General features: G+C 44.4%; 1 long non-coding RNA gene across 2 annotated transcripts in view; it reads left to right on the forward strand.

Annotated features, from left to right (window-relative positions):
• Positions 1–14,455, forward strand: part of LOC135105920 (uncharacterized) — a 145,090-nt gene that overhangs the window by 19,013 nt on the left and 111,622 nt on the right. For both annotated transcript variants that reach the window (XR_010271058.1, XR_010271056.1), the window contains exon 2: positions 1,147–1,292. This is a non-coding gene — a long non-coding RNA (uncharacterized LOC135105920). The remainder of the gene's footprint in view (positions 1–1,146; positions 1,293–14,455) is intronic.

Here is a 14,455-nt window from a genome sequence, read left to right on the forward strand (position 1 = left end):
TAATAATAATAATAATAATAATAATAATAATAATAATAATAATAATAACAAAAGTAATAACAATAATAACAAACGTTTACACCAAGAACACATTACAAAAAGACAATAACCCGTTCATTAATATACCAAACAAACTTAACACAGAACATGACCTAGAACACAACTAGAAAGAGAACCAGAGAGCGAGCGAAGCAACTAGTGGATCGAAAAACCTGACTAAGAAATGACCCGCGTGCAGCGAAGGCAAAAACGTGAATACCAGTTGACTTGTACAACCGAATGCATCCCAGAAAACCAGTTGTGGACTTCTAGCATTTGGCGCAGCGTTATTGTGAGCAGCTCCCGTGGACACTTTCATGCGGGGTGAGGTCAGCGGAATGAAGGGGAGAAGGAACACAAAGGAAGAGAAAGTGCTAGTAGACTTGTTGATCCTTACGAGGTTATTTGTTAGGATTGTGTTATTTAGCGTATAATGAGGGGAAAAAGGATAACATAGACGAAGGAGGAAGAGGAGGAGGAGGAGGAAGAAGAGGAGGAGGAGGAGGGGTAGGAGGATAAAAGGAATCTGGGGGAGAAAATGAAAGGGAAGAGAGATCGGAAGGAAGATGAAGAGAACGAGGAAAAAGGAGAAAAAAGATGAGGAAGAGTAAGGGAAGGAGAAAAATGATGATGATGAGGAGGAGGAGGATGAAGGAATCTGAAAGAGAAAATGAAAAGAAGGTGAGATCAAAAAGAAGATGAAGAGAATGAAGAGGAGAGAAAAAATGAGGAAAAGAAAGATGATAATAATGATGAGGAGGAGGAAGGAATCTGGAGGAGAAGATGAAAGAGAGGAGATATTGGGAGGAAGACGAAGAGGAGGAAGAAAAGGAAAGGAAAAATCAAGAGGATGAGTGTGAGGATGATGATGATGACGATGACGATGATAATGATGATGGAAAGAGAGGGAGAAGTAGAAGGAGAATAAAGATGATGATGAGGAGAAAGCAGAGATCCTCACTCACAGACACCCAAATCAATCACACCACACTTCATCCCCCATCAACATCCATCCCCCCCCACACCTCTACCTTCACCACCCCCCTCCACCACACACACACCTTCACCATACATTGACACCCATACAAACTGCTTTTGATCCCTCAGCTACGACTACAGAAGGACACAGGAAGGTGGGAGTGACGAGAGGAGGTCCCAAACACTCTCCCTGCGGCACCCCGGCACCTGCTTGCTACCCACGGGCCCGCATCTCATCCCGCCTCGCAAAAAGCAATATGGATGTTGGTCGTAAGGTTGGTCCCCGGGCTCTTTCTCAGTCGTAAATCTGATAAAGGATCAGTTTTAATTCGAGTGAGGCAGGAGGCGGGAGGTTAAGTCTTAAGGAAGATGTATGAGATGGAGGGAGAGGGGGTGAGAGGTGGTGGAAGAGAGGGGGAGGAGAGGGAGGAAGGACAGGGTGGAAATAGAATATTGAAATCGATAGATGCGAAAAATTACGACGATATTGAGATTTACGTAGGACGGAGAGAGAGAGAGAGAGAGAGGATGAGAGAGAGAGAGAGAGAGAGAGAGAGAGAGGAGAGAGAGAGAGAGAGAGAGATTGATAAATGTTATATGGTGATGACATCTAGATAAACATTTCTTCTATAGATCCATAGGCCGTGTATGTGTGTGTGTGTGTGTGTGTGTGTGTGTGTGTGTGTGTGTGTGTGTGTGTGTGTGTGTGAGTGTGTGTGTGTGGAGCGAGGGCGTGGCGGCTCCCCCTTCCCCTGGCATCCCTCCCCCCCGTCACACCTTCGTCAGATGGCCTCCTGATAATAATTAAAGAACAAGGAGAGGCGCCTCTGATGGGCCGCCCTGGTGGTAAATGTCCCTCCTGAGTGGCCTGGAGGAGGAGGAGGAGGAGGAGGAGGAGGAGGAGGAGGAAGAGAAGAATAGGAAGAGAAGAATAGGAAGAGAAGAATACACCTACTTATTTCACGCTTATTAAAATTATCAATATCTATCCTTTAAATTACACTAATATTCTCAGGTTGGTGGTGAGGAGCCTTCGTCTTTACTCTCCTTTACGTTTTGTTCGGTTCTTATTGTGTAACTCATCTTAGTCTTCTGGGTTGCTGCGGTTTGTTCTTCCTTTGTGTTCCTTTGAGTTATGGTCCCACGCATGTGTTAGTGTTGCCTGTGAAGATTTAATTAGTTACCTGTACTTTTGTTTTTCTTTTTCGTTCATTTCATTATTTCTTTTGTGTTTCTTTTCTTTCTTAGTCAATCTTCGTAATGTTTTTCTCCTTTTCTCGTGTGTTTCTTCTCTTCCTTTTGTCTTCTTTTATATTCTTCGTTCTTCTTACTTTTCCCTCTTCCTCCTCCTTATCCTTCTCCTTACTTCTTTCCTTAATCTTAGTACGCCATCTATCACTGTTTTCCTCTTCCTTTTTCCTTATATGCCTTTCTTTTCCTTCTACTTCTTCCTTTTCTCCATCTTTCTCAATCTTATCCTTCTTCCTATTCCTTCCTTCATCAGTCTTCGTCCCCCTTCTAATCCACGTCCTTTCTTTTCCATATTCCTTCTTCCATCTCCCTCAACCTTCTTTCTATTCCTCTTCCTCCTCCTTCCACCTTTCTCTTTCTTCTTATTCCCTTCTTCCACTTTCCTCTTCCCCAGACCTTATCTACTTCCTCTCTCTTCTTCCATTTCCTTCTTTCATTAAAAATCTTTCCTTTCTTCCTCATTCAACCTCCTCTACCTTTTTCTTCCACCTTCCTTTTCCATCTCCTTCCTTCTTTTCACATACTCTTCTTCCATAACCTTCTCCTGCTCGTCCTCCTCCTCCTCCTCCTCCTCCTCCTCTTCCTAAGGACCGGTTCACCTGTCGTTTAAAGTCTAGTTCAGGAGGGCGGGGGGTGGGGGGGCAAGCTGGCGAGTCACTGCTGGAGAGAACAGTCAGTCACAATCAGAGGAGGAAGGTGGAGGAAGTGAGAGAAAGGGAGGGAGGGGGAGAGGGAAGGAGGAAACTCTTGGAAGGGAGAAGAGAGGGAGAAAGAGTGAAAGAGGAGAGAGAGAAAAGGGTTGAATATAAAGAATTCAGGTTAATGAATATGTGGAAGATAGATGGATGTAAGAACATAAAATAAGGAAAGAAGGAAAGGTAGGTGATTGGGAAATTAGAAGAGAAGATGACAAGAAATTATACTTTTTAAAAACTCTCCTTGTTTTCATCTTATTGTGAATGGATGAACGATGAAGCAGTGGAGAGGACAGAAGATGAATGATGGTGAACAGAATGATTGAAGGAAGGGAAGGCGAAAACAGTAATTAACCCTTCTTTACATCCATTTCTCTCGTCTTATCACTCACATTCTCCTGTATATGAATGGATGAGGAGGAAAATGCGAAAAGGAGGGAAGATGAAGTGTTAGTAGATGGATGGAGGTGAGGATGAGTAGGAAGAAGATGAAAGACGAACAGTTACGGGTGAAAGGAGGAAGAGGGTGAAAACCAGAAGACTTAATCCTTTTTAAATCTCTCCCTCTTCTTTTTCCTCCCCGTCACATCCTCCTTGACCTTTTCCCTTCCCAGCCTCTGCTCTCGCTGTTCCCATACCTCCCATCCTCAACCTTTCCCCTACAACTTTCCATTTGCACCCTCCCTTCCTCTCTCTCTCTCTCTCTCTCTCTCTCTCTCTCTCTCTCTCTCTCTCTCTCTCTCTCTCTCTCTCTCTCTCTCTCTCTCTCTCTCTCTCTCTCTCTCTCTCTCTGGCCTACATTTTTATGCACTTTTTATTCTTTTCCCTTTGTATTATTTAGATTTGCTGTGTATCTTGCTTATTTTGGATATTTAGTGATTTTGTGGTTAAGTAAAGGTAGGTTAGGTTAGGTGATTAAATAGTTCAGGTAATAAAGGAGGATGAACTTCGATGAAAATTGCAATTATAAACTGTTTTCTTTCGTTAATTATTTTTTTCTTTTTCTTTCTTTTTTTTTTTTTTACTTTTATTTTTATCGAAACTTTATTCTCGACTTCTTCAGGCATCAGCATTACTCAGCTTGATCCTTTCCGTTCCTGCCTCCCGCACCGCCACTTTGCTGCAACACTATCCTAAAATTATGTGATTTCCTTCTCGCTATTTGTCGAGAACGCATCCCGCATTTCTTCAGGCATCCGCATTGTTTGTTTTGAATTTCTTTCGCTTCATTCACTCCTGAAGAGATCGCCCTGCTACAGTGTTGTAAAATTGTATTACTTTTCCTTTGTTTTTTTTTTGTTTTTTATTGAGAAGAATCATTTCCTTATTTCTTTAGGCGTTTGCAGAAGCTCTTTTTGTTTGTTTGTTTGTTTTCTGTTTATTCGCTCTTGAAATCATTGAATGATGCGATTTTTTTTTTTTTTTGGTGAAGCATAATTCTTTGCTACTACTTTTTTTCTTCTTTTTGTTCTCTTCATCCTCCTCCTCCTCCTCCTCCTCCTCCTCCTCCTCCTCCTCCTTCTTCTTCTTCTTCTTCTTCTTCTTCTTCTTCTTCTTCTTCTTCTTCTTCCTCATCCATTTACTTATTTATCCCGGTATTTATTCCTTCACTAATCTGTCTGTTTACTACGCCTTTTCTTTCCCACACTCCCGAGCCCGTCGCTTTGTTACGCTGAGCAGTGCATCGAAACATGAATCCGTCCCACAAGTTTACGAACACACACACACACACACACACACACACACACACACACACACACATACACACACACAAACAGCTGGCCACGGTGTGTTTCCCTTAATGACGTCGGGGAGCGGCAGACGGCGTAGGTGATGAAGCGAGCCAGATGGCGGCGCAGATAACAATTACCCAAGAGCGACCCACCTGCCACCCCCCGCCGCCGTGTCGTGCCCCAGCCAACTCCCCATCAGGTAATTACCGGGGAGGGCTCACCTGAACACCTACCTGTCGCCACGAGGAGCCTGCCCGGCAAGACTAAAGGTTGGGATTCCTAAACGCTTCGTCTTCTTTAATCGTGTACTTTAAACTTCCTCCAGTGCCGCATATTGTGATTTTCAAGGGCGTTTTCATGATTCCACTGATAGTTTAACATAAATTCCGCATTATTAGTAGGAAAAACACTCATAGGAACCCGATTACTCACCTATGTGGCCTCTGTCATGAAGAAGGAACAAAACATTTTAAAAGAAAACGGACTTAACCTGAGTGAGTCGCGCCCCTGTGATTTCAGCCCAGCTTTGCATTAATGGCTGTGGGAATCGCCGCTCTTGCCTCGCCTCGCCTCGCCTCTTGTTAAGCCACCCCGCGCCCTGCCATGCTCTGCCACCTCTGTGCTACGGCGCCTCCCTCCTCCCCGCTGCTCCACGCCTGCCCGACTCATTACACCTTGTCCGCCCTCCCCTCCTCCTCTCTCCCTCTCCTCTCCCCCCCCCCCCTCTCTCTCTCTCCACGCCCTGCTGTGCTTGACGCGAATACTTCCACTTTTTTCTCTCTTTCTTTTCCTCTTCTTTCTAGTTACACTCTTCTCTCTTCTCTTTACTAGTCCAGCCTTGCTACCTAATTCTTTCTTCTCGCCGCCTGCTTTCTCTCTCTCTCTCTCTCTCTCTCTCTCTCTCTCTCTCTCTCTCTCTCTCTCTCTCTCTCTCTCTCTCTCTCTCTCTCTCCTCCTGCTCCGACTCTTCTTCTTCTTCTTCTTCTTCTTCTTCTTCTTCTTCTTTTTCTTCTTCTTTTCTTCTTCTTACTACTACTACTATCAATTCTCAAGTTCTTTACCCTATTTCTTCTTCTTCTTTGCCCATTTCTTCTCTTTCCTCTTTCCTGTCTTCGCCTTTCCTCTCTTCTGTACTCTCTTGTCTTCTCCTCTCCTCTCCTCTCCTCTCCTCTCTTCTATCTCTTTACCGAACCCACACCATCTTCCTCCATCCAACACACACAGCCTATGACTACACGACATACTTTTACACATGTCTAACCTCCCCTGCCTTGTCCATCTCTATATAAGACCCACACGCTATCCACAGCATTCTACACAACCACACAACACCACTACACCCACTACACCAGTCCTCCCATACATATAATGCTTATCTCTGTCCCTTTTTTTTTTTTTGGCCCCCTTTCTCCCTCCTCTTGTTTCCTCCCCTTCTTTTCTTCTTTCCTGCATCCGCTTCTCGTTTTCTTTCGGTCCTTTTTTTTGTTTACTATTTTTGGGTTATTTTTTTATTTTTTTTTTTCCGGATGGTTGTTTTATTTGATTGATTTATTGATTTTTTATAAGTGAATTTGAGGGGTTTACTTGTGTGTGTGTGCGCGTGTCAATGTGTGTGTGTGTGTGTGTGTGTGTGCGTGCGCGCCTAAGCTAACCTTTTAATCCAATCCCACCGCCACCATCAACCACCACCACCACCACCACCACCACCACTGCCATTATCATCATTAACTGACCACAACAGCGAAATATGTGGAGATGAGCAAAGAAAATAGAAAACAAAAGGAAGAAGAGAAATATTGAATGAAAAAAAATCTTGCATCAGAGAGAGAGAGAGAGAGAGAGAGAGAGAGAGAGAGAGAGAGAGAGAGAGAGAGAGAGAATCACAGTGACAGACAGACAAGTGGATGCAAGTGAAGAGATGTAGTAATGGTGGTGGTGGCGGTGGTGGTGGTAGTGGTAGTGGTGGTGGTGGTGGTGGTAGTGGTAGTGGTGGTGGTGGCGACAAGACTGATGTTGGTGGTCTGGGCACATTGACGAGGAGAGAGAGAGAGAGAGAGAGAGAGAGAGAGAGAGAGAGAGAGAGAGAGAGAGAGAGAGAGAGAGAGAGAGAGAGAGAGAGAGAATAATATAAAACAAATACTTACACACCTAAAAAAAAAATACTCTTCCTACAGCAACAACAACAACAACAACAACGACAACAAATAAAAGAATAGACCAAAAACAAAACGAAAAACGAAAAAAAATAGAGAGGACAAGAACATAAAGGACAGAGAGAGAGAGAGAGAGAGAGAGAGAGAGAGAGAGAGAGAGAGAGAGAGAGAGAGAGAGAGAGAGGACCAGTTGAAACGCTACACGGATTTTTAGGGGCAGATATGATAGCGGAAAACCGAACAGGATTCTCCATCGTGCGGCGTTAAAGACAGCGTGTGTTTGGGGCTGTAAGGGGAGGGGAGGGGAGGGTGGGTGAAAGAGGTGAAGGGGGGCAGAGAGAGAGAGAGAGAGAGGGACGGGGTGTGGCTGGGGTGAGGGGTGAGGGGGATGTAAATGAGCGGGGAGCTTAGAACAGGTATGTAAATGCTGGTTCGTGCAGGTGTGATTGCTGGCAGGAGGAGGAGGAGAGGGTGGTGGTGGTGGTGGTGGTGGTGGAGATAGATGGAGGAGGAAAAGAACGTGAAGAGGGAAGATGAAGGAGAGGGATAAGAAAACGAAAGATACGAGGATAAAAAAAAAAATACTGAAAAAAAAGAAGAAGAAGAAGAAGAAGAAAACGGAGGGAAAAGAAGAAAACTCAAGAAGACAAATATATAGAAGAAACGAAAAAAAAAAAAAAACTAACGAGGAAATGAAAATAAAAACGAAATATTGGAAGACGAGAAGAGAAGGAAAGGGATGCTAACAAGAGAGGCAGAAAGAGGAGGAGGAAGAAGAGGAGGAGGAGGAGGAGGAGGAGGAGGAGGAGGAGGAGAGGAAGAAAAGAAAATGGTAAGGAAGGCTGCGTCACTCCAGATTATCACTGGTCGCGGAGGATGAAGGGAGGAGGAGGAGGAGGAGGAGGAGGAGGAGGAGGAGGAGGAGGAGGAGGAGGAGGAGGGACGTAAGGGCAGTACAGGTGTGTCAGGTGTGTTTGCGGTGGGGTGTTACGGAGGGCGTGGCGTGAGGAAAGGGAAGAAAGGCGTAGCGAGGTGAGGGCAATGGTTTCCTGGCCCCTTCCTATCCCATCCCTTCTCTTCCCTTCTCTTCTCTTCTTTTCTTTTCTTCTTTTCCTCTTCTCTCTTCTCTTCTTTCCCCTTTCATTTTCTTTCCTTGTCTATTCTTTTCTGTTCTGTTCTGTTCTCTTCGTTTTTCTCTTCTCTTTTCCCTTTCTCTTCCTTATCTTCTCTACTCTTCCCTTCTCTTTTCTCTTTTCTTTTTTCCTGTTTTTTATTCTCCTCTCCTTTTCTTTTCCCTTTCCATTTCCTTCCCTTTCCTTCTCTTCCCTTCTTTTCTCTTCTCTCTTCTCTTCTCTTTTCTTTTTTTCTTTTCTTTCTCTTCTCCTTTCTCTTCTTCTTTCTTTTCTTTTCTTTTCCTTTCCTTTCTTTACTTTTCTACTTTCATCTCTTCTTTCCTCTTGTCTTCTTTTGTCTTTTCTTCCTCTATTTTTGTCTTCTCTTCACTTTCCTTCCTTTCCTTTTGTTTTTCTTCCTTTTTCTTCCTCATCTTTTAAATTTAAAGTCACTGAAACCAATTTTTTTTCTTACAGTGTGTTACTTTTTCCTTCCTTTCCTTTTCTTTTCCCTTTTCCTCCCCTTCTCTTCCTTTCCTTTCCTTCCCTTCCCCTTTTCTACCCTCAGTTTATCTCCATTTTTCCTTTTTCTCTGTCATTCCCTTCCCTTTCTATCTCTCTCCTTTCTCTTTTCTTTTTTTCTCCACTCTGTCTTTCTTTACTTTCTTCCTAACTTTTATTTCCTTCTTTGTCCTTCTTTCCTTCTTTATATTTCATTTTTCATTCACTCTTGCCTCCTCTCCTTTATCTTTCCTTCTCTTTCCCTTCTTCCTTTTTCTTCGTATTTCTCTTCTTGCTCCTCTCAGTTCTCTTCTTTTCTGAATTCACTAACCCTATCTTTCCTTTTCCCCCTCCTGTATTCCTCTTCATTCCTCCATCTCTTTTTTTTTCCTCCTTCGTCAGCCCATTCGTAGTTTTTTTCCTTTCCAGTACCTTCTTAACTTTCTATTTTCCTTTATCTTCCTTTTCTTCCCCCTACTGTTTCCTTCCCCTCTCCTTTCATCTTCACTCATTCATCTGCCTCTTCTTTCCGTCTCATTCGCCTCCTCAACTTTTTCTTGTTATCTCTGCCGTCTTCTTCCCTAATTTTCGTTTATTTTCCTTCCTTCCCCTTCCATTTTCCTTTTTTCCACATCTTTTGTTTCGTATCACTTGTTTTCTTTCTCCTATTTTCTTCTTTGATACGCTGTTTTTCTTTTCTCTCTTCTTCCTTGCTCTAGTTTTTTTTTCTTCCGCTTTTCTCTCCATCTTTTTTTTTCCTTCCTCCTCTTCCCTCTTCACCCGTCTTACCCTTCACCTTTCTTCTCTGCTTTCTTCTCTTCCCCAGTCCTATCTCCTTGTTTTCCTTTCTTCCCTCTCCTTCCTTCCTGTTCTCGCCTTTCTTCCTGTTTTTTTTTTCTTTTTTCCCTTGCATTCCTCTTTCTGATCCCCTGATTCGTCGCATCTGCCTTCATTCTTCTTCGTTCTTCCCCCTTTTATGTTTTCCTCTCTTCCTCAACCCCATCTCCCTGTTTTTCCTTTCTGTCCTCGTCTTCCTGTTCTTCCCCTTCTCTTGAAATCTTCTCATTTCCATGGTCTCCCCTCATCTACTTTCTTTCTTCTCCCTTATTTTCTTCCTCCTCTGATTTCCTCTCTTCCTCAACCCCATCCACTGGTTTTCCTCTCCCCGTCCCTCCACGCCGCTCCCCGACCCCGCCCCGTCCCGTCCGTGGCCGCGGCGTGGTGTGGGTTACAGGTTTATGGCTGTGGGTGCTGGCCGGCCCGGGTTGGCACATTCCCCGCGGTTTACTGTGTCGTATTTTGGCAGAGGTGGATTTGTTATGGCAGTGATTGGCTCCCAATGGCAGGAGGTCGCCGCTACGCCGCCCACGGCCACCCACGACGACCCACCCACCGCCCACACGCGCCCACGTCACCATGAAGCGCACGCCCGACGCCTCCGCCACCTCCAGCGCCTCCTGTGTGTTCATGATACCAATAATTTACGTGGGACCACACCTTCCGCGCCACCCACGCCTCCCTCCTCACGGTCCGGCACGGTAGAGGCTCATATTTAACTGTGGATAGATAGCAGGTGGTGGCGGTGGTGGTGGTGGTGGTGAGGGGAGGGAAGAGATGATTGTGTGAGTATGTGTGTTTGTGTGTGCGCGTGTGTGCTTGCCTGTGTGTGTGTGTGTGTGTGTGTGAAGAATTTACCGTCTTTGGTATTGTCATTTGTGATATACGAGTATGCGTGTGTGTGTGTGTGTGTGTGTGTGTGTTGTGTTGTGTGTTTGTGTTGTGTTGTTTTGCTAGACCTCGTGTTTGTCTATCTTTTGATGGCTGACGTGCACGTTTGTTTATCTGTTTGTCTGTTTGTTTATCCGTTTGTTTGTGTGTTTGCCCGTCTGCTTGGTTATCTCTGCGTTGTGGTGCTGTCGGAAGGAGGTATGATTGGCTGTTGTTGTTGTTGTTGTTGTTGTTGTTGTGGTTGTGGTTGTAGTTGCTCTTCCTCCTCCTCCTCCTGCTGCTAATGTTATTGTTGTTGTTGCTGCTGCGTAAATATCATTCCCTTCTCGTAATCTTCCCTCCTTTTCGTGTCAAGGTAACAAACATCAAGCGACGCAGAGAGGCACTTCAGGGACCTTTGCCCCCCACTCACCTCTCTCTTTCTTTACCCCCTCGCATAGCAGTATCATTGCCTCCCCTCTCCCTCCCATTTTCTTTATCCATCCTCCTCCCTGCTTTCACCCATCACCATCCTTCCCTTCACTATTACTTTGTCAGCTTTTACTGTTTCTTTTACCATTTCTTCCTCCATTCTGCCACCACTACCCTCACTACTACAAGGTACATCTGCCCCATCCCCTCCCCACCCATCCCCAACTCACCCCATCATCTTCTCCCTTCTTACCCATCATCAGTGCACCCCAGTCTCCTCCATATGTCCCTTGCACCCTAAATTCTTCCCTACCCATCACAACTACACCCAAACTTCCCATGTACTCATACCCATTGCATCCCTACCCACTCCTCACCCTTACTATATACATCCTTATCCCTTATCCATCACCAATGCATCTCAGTTTCCCCTCACCATTTATTCCCCAGTACTTCCCATTCCTTCTCACCTATCTTCCAGTGCACCCCAGTCCTCTTTTCTGCCCTTCCCTTGTACACCCCAATCCTCTTCCCTACTCATGTTCAATACCCCTCCACTCCCTCTACCCAAGTCTTCTCTCTTCATTCCCGTAAAGACCAGCCCCTCCCTATCCTTTCCCAATGCACCTTTACTCCCTCGCCTCAAGTCTTCCCTCCCCATTTCCATAAAGACCAACCCTCCCCATCCTTTCCCAATGCACCTCTACTCTCACCCCACGCTCCCTCACCTCGCTCCGGCCTGGGGGTCCCGCGGGGTGGTCGGGGTGAGGTGGCTTCGTGGCCACATTCAATCTTGTTCTAAACGATAACCGGAGTCAAATATTCCGCTAAAAACGTGTTCTAACAACCTGCCATTGTCCCCCGGAGGCCCACGCAGCGCCACACGGGTACATGGGCGGTCCCTCCCTCCAGAACTCCCACCCTTCGCGCCCCCCGCTGAAGGGCGTGGGCGAGGAGAGGAAAACGCCGCCTCGCCTCGCCAGGGAAGCAGTCGTTTGGTCGCCGCCGCGGCAGACGCCAAAACCACATAGCCTCTGAAATTGACGCCGAGTGTATTGTATTTTTCACCCAGCGAGAGACCTTTCCTCCCCTTGACCCGCCCCATCCTCCTCCTCCTCCTCCTCCTCCTCCTCCTCCTCCTCCTGAAACCTCCTCTTCTAGCCTCCTAAGCTCCCCCCACACCATGATTTTTTTCCTAAACCACTACCCCCCCCTCCTCCTCCTCCTCCTCCTCCTCCTCCTCCTCCTCCTCCTATTGCATTCTATCTCTTTACCGAGTAGTTAAAAAAAATTCCCAAACAGCCATGCAAGGATCAGATCTGTTGCTTCTTGGTTGACCTGTTTAAAGCTTTGTAATTCTCCTTTTCTCAATTTAATCTCATCCTCTATGTAATTCTTCTCTCCTCATCTTCCTCTTCCTCCTCCTCCTCTTCCTCCATAAGCCTTCCTTCTTCCCACACCTCCTCCTTGCAGCCTCCTAAAATCCCCACACGTCCTCCCACACGTCGTAAAAACACGAGGATAAAAAAAAAGATGAAAAAATAGATAAATAGAAAAGTAAAATTAATCAAAATGAAACGAAAAAGGGAAGGAAGGAAGAAGGTGGCATTGAAGAAGGCAAAGGAGATGTAAAGGAGGGACAGGGAGGGAGTGGAGGGAGAGGTGTAGGTTGAGGAGAGTGAGTAGTGTTTCAGGGTGTTTACACAAGGGAACAACGTGTAATGAAGGGTAAACCGCAGCCCTTACATGACCCCCACCGCCCGCCGCCACCACCACCACCACCACCACCACCACCACCAAACTTTCCGCATTATCCTTCGCCTTTTACTTCTCTCTCTTTCTCTGTCCTTTCTATGATCGCCCCCACCACCGCTACTTCCTCCTCTTCCTCCTTGTTCTTTCTTTCTTTCTTCTTTCTTTCTCCATCATCATTATCATCTTTGTTGTTGTTGTTGTTGTTGTTGTTCATCGTCGTCGTCGTCTTGTCCTCTGGTGTAGTATCCAGTGTATATTTATCAAGTAGGTATAGTTGGAATTTGTTCGCAAACTGCTGCTGCTCCTCCTTTGACTGCTGTTCTTTTGTTTTGCCCTTCCTGTTCTTCTGTCCGACCTTGCTGTACTTCTACCTCAAATTCATAAAATTTATAATGGTAGTATAGTCACTCAGGCTGTTTCGTTAGGCCCAGTAGAGTTGTTGCTGTCTGTTTTACCTTTGTATTCCTCCTCACCCTCCCCCTTCTCCCGGTCGCTCATCCCTTCATGGCAATCATTATTATATTTTTGGAGAAAATTTATAGAGTCAACCAGTACAAGTATCTAGGATATATGGTTGGTGATCAACTGAAAGGCGCTTGTGACACGATCTTTGTCACTGAGAAATGTCACCAATGACTTCACTTTTTTGAACATCTTAACTTACGTGTTGAGAAAAGAATAATTTGAGTTCGTTATAAATTATTCAATTACTACCTGGTATGGAAAGCTAACGGGTCAAGATAAAAACAAGCTAAAGAAATTAGTTAAAAAGGCAAGGAAAGTAGGTGCAGAAACCAAAAGTAGACAAACTTTATCAGAAAGGCGTACTGAAGCACTCCTACACCTCCTGCCCGGACAGTATATGTTCTAAAGATCAGGTAGAAGGCCAGCTTTGCCCCAGCAACACACTGAGAGATATAGGAAATATTTGTCCCCAGATGTGTACTGCTTTCTAACAGGTGTGTGAGTGTAACAATATTTTAGTTGAGCATGTGTTTCTTTTATTTTCTAACCTTTGTGAGAGAATGTACTACTGTTATAGCTGTACATATACTTCTTTTTAAAACTATTAATCTTTTATAATATGTTAATCTTTTATTTCTCAATTAGTATGTTATATACTCTATTAATCTTTTATATTAGGAACTCACAAGCCGCAAAGATTTTTCATGTTGAATTCAATTGTGTAGCGGTATGAAAATAAAACGTTCTATATCTACACACACACACACACACACACACACACACACACACACACACACACACACACACACACACACACACACACACACACACACACACACTTGTCACATGTGTTGCAGTATGATTTTTTTTTTCTCTCTCTTACATTGTGCAGTGACATCTGTAGTATACATGCAAGTGTTTTTCCTCATTATGTATCTGAATGTTACGCATATACTCTCTCTCTCTCTCTCTCTCTCTCTCTCTCTCTCTCTCTCTCTCTCTCTCTCTCTCTCTCTCTCTCTCTCTCTCTCTCTCTCTCTCTCTCTCTCTCAATGTAAGCGTGAATTCTTTTTTTATCTATTTTTTTTTAGAATTTTTTAGAAAGTTTCGCTCAGATTCCCATGCTAGGGATGTTTAGTCTTCCGGTGATTTGCTATTTATGTGTGTAATATTCTTGTGGTTGTTTATTTGTTGATTTTTAGCGGTGTGGCCTTCGTGCTTTTTCCGCGTCTGCCTCGTATCCGTATTCGCACGCACGCTTCTCGTTTTCTTTATGTCCTCGCCTCCGTTTTTGCTATACCCTGGACTTCGTTTATGTTTTTATTATTTATTTATTTATTTATTTTATTTATTTATTTATTTATTTATTCATTTATTTATTTTTATTTATTTATTTTTTTGCTGAAGGTGTTTAATTGACCTTAGCTTCCCTTCATCCTTACCTAGAGTCACCTTAAAGAGGATCAGTAAATTTATGGATGAAGTTTAAATGACTCAAGCAGGAATCACCCCTTCTTTTAAATGACTCAAGCAGGAATCACCCCTTCTTTTAAATGACTCAAGCAGGAATCACCCCTTCTTTTAAATGACTCAAGCAGGAATCACCCCTTCTTTTAAATGACTCCAGCAGGAAT

The sequence above is a fragment of the Scylla paramamosain genome, chromosome 12 (genome assembly GCF_035594125.1).
Source record: "Scylla paramamosain isolate STU-SP2022 chromosome 12, ASM3559412v1, whole genome shotgun sequence".
In the NCBI taxonomy this organism is placed as follows: Eukaryota; Metazoa; Arthropoda; class Malacostraca; order Decapoda; family Portunidae; genus Scylla; species Scylla paramamosain.